Consider the following 2,911-nt stretch of genomic DNA (forward strand, 5'->3'; position numbering starts at 1 on the left):
TTAGACTAGACTATAGACTAGACTATAGATTAGACTAGACTATAGACTAGACTATAGACTATAGACTAGACTATAGACTAGACTATAGACTAGACTATAGACTAGACTTTAGACTAGACTATAGACTAGACTTTAGACTAGACTATAGATTGGACAATAAACTAGACTATTGATTAGACTATAGACTAGACTATAGATTAGACTTTGCACAAGACTACAATCTAGAGTATAGACGAGACTGTAGACAAGACTAAACTACATATACGACTATAGATTTTTAATCTATGATATCATTGGTTTATCTTCAAGCACTTCTTGAAATGTCTGAACTTCGTGTAGCTGTGGTTACTTCAAAATATAAAAAAAAATTGTGTCGTTTTCTGCTTACAAACCTTAACTATTTTACAAATCAATATGTTTTTCCTTTCCTTTAAATCATGATTCTCTTAACATGTTTCTGTTCAGCTTAAAACAAAAACATACAAAATCTTACAGGTTAAACCCAACAAAAAAATTACAAGTACATACACAGAAAAAGGTGCCAGAGATCAAAATGAATTGATAAATGACACGAAATGGAAAATAAACTAAATCATATCCAAAAGACAGACACACACGCTGTATGAATCTAACCACCACCAAAAAAATAAACGAAGATAAAACTTTAAGACACATCATCATAATAAACTAAATAAAACTTCAGTCGATTTTCTACTCCAAACCAAAAACAACAAAAAAATACCTACTTGAAATGAAAATCCTGACACAATATAAACTAAATGGATAAAACTTAACCTTAATGCTATACTCAGTGGGAGTTGCAACACAGAAAAAAATATATACACGAAACGACGACGACAACTAAAATCCATACAAGAGACATTTTAGTTAAAAAAGACGCTTATCTCTTAAATGAATAGCAACCTAAAAAAAAAACTGCTAAAAATAATCCAAAAAAACTAAAACCAAAACTACTACTAGTAGTTGCTGCAGTAGTTTTCCTTACAAATAAAATTGAAAGCTTAAGTTTTGTGTTTAAAGCACGATTTAGTAGATGAATTTGTTAAGATAAACGACATGTTGTTGTTCTTTTTTTTGTTTGTGGACAACACAACAACAACAGCAAACATTTTGCTACATTTATTTTAAAACAATAATTAAATGATTTTGTTTTTGTAGTGAACGAAATAGCAGACAATTTTGAAAGGATTTCAAAGGAAAATTAACATAAATTTGAGATTTTTAAATCAAAAGAATTGATTGTCACAAGCAACAGTATTAAATTAACAACAAACTTGGTTTTTGTTTCATATATATAGAGAATTTTAATGTTTTGTAATCTAGACAAGTCAGATCTATAGTCCAGTCTGAAAAGTTGCCTAGTCTGGGCTTTAAAATTGAACTAGAGCTGACCTACACCTTAACTAGAACTGAACTAGAGCAGGACCAGAACAGAACTATAACTGAACTATAACTGAATTATATCTGAACTATAACTGAACTAGAATTGAACTAGAATTGAACTATAACTGAACTAGAACTGAACTAGAACTGAACTAGAACTGAACTAGAACTGAACTATAACTGAACTATAACTGAACTAGAACTAAACTAGAACTGAACTAGAACTAAACTAGAATTGAACTAGAACTGAACTACAACTGAACTAGAACTGAACTGGAACTGAACTAGAACTGAACTGGAACTGAACTAGAACTGAACTAGAACTGAACTAGAACTGAACAAGAACTGAACTAGAACTGAACTAGAACTGAACTAGAACTAAACTAGCATTGAACTAGAACTGAACTAGAATTGAACTAGAACAGAACTAGAACTGAACTAGAACTGAACTAGAACTGAACTAGAACTGAACTAGAACTGAACTAGAACTGAACTAGAACTGAACTAGAACTGAACTAGAACTGAACTAGAACTGAACTAGAACTGAACTAGAACTGAACTAGAACTGAACTAGAACTGAACTAGAACTGAACTAGAACTGAACTAGAACTGAACTAGAACTGAACTAGAACTGAACTAGAACTGAACTAGAACTAGAACTGAACTAGAACTGAACTAGAACTGAACTAGAACTAGAACTAGAACTGAACTGAACTAGAACTGAACTAGAACTGAACTAGAACTGAACTAGAACTGAACTAGAACTGAACTAAACTAGAACTGAACTAGAGCTGAACTAAACTAGAACTGAACTAGAACTGAACTAGAATTGAACTAGAACGGAACTAGAACGGAACTAGAACTGAACTAGACTAGTAGTATCTGGTCTATAGTTCAGTCCACAGTCCAATCAAGTCTATAGTATAATCTGAGAATCTATCCATAGTCTGTTGAAGTATCACGTAATTTCGTACTGTTGTCTAATCATAACACATTATATAATCTGGTCTATAGTCTAGTCCACAGTCCAATCTATAGTCAGGTCTTAGTACAATCAGAGAATCTAACCATAGTTTCTTATATATTCTATTATATACGAGAATCTACAAAATCTACATTCCTATCTATAGTCTGGTCCACAGTCGAGTCTTTAGTCTAATCGATAATTCAGTCTATAGTATTGTCTATTGTTTTGTCTATAGTACAGTCTATATCCTGATCGATAGTACAGTCTATTGTCTAATACAGTCTATAGTCTAATCTAATGTCCAATATAAAGTTTGTTCTATAAGGCAGCCTATTGGCTGGTCTATAGAATAGTGCAATCTATGGTTCTATCTATAGTCTGGTCTATAATACAGTCTATTATCCAGTCCAGTATGGTTCATATCCTGTAATATCTGTAATTTACTCTATAGTCTAGTTTATGGTATGGTCCAATGTCTATTCCATATAATCTCTAAAAATATTTATACAAACAATTTTAAACTTTTTAACAAAATAACAA

This window comes from Lucilia cuprina, chromosome 5 (genome assembly GCF_022045245.1).
Source record: "Lucilia cuprina isolate Lc7/37 chromosome 5, ASM2204524v1, whole genome shotgun sequence".
Classification (NCBI taxonomy): domain Eukaryota; kingdom Metazoa; phylum Arthropoda; class Insecta; order Diptera; family Calliphoridae; genus Lucilia; species Lucilia cuprina.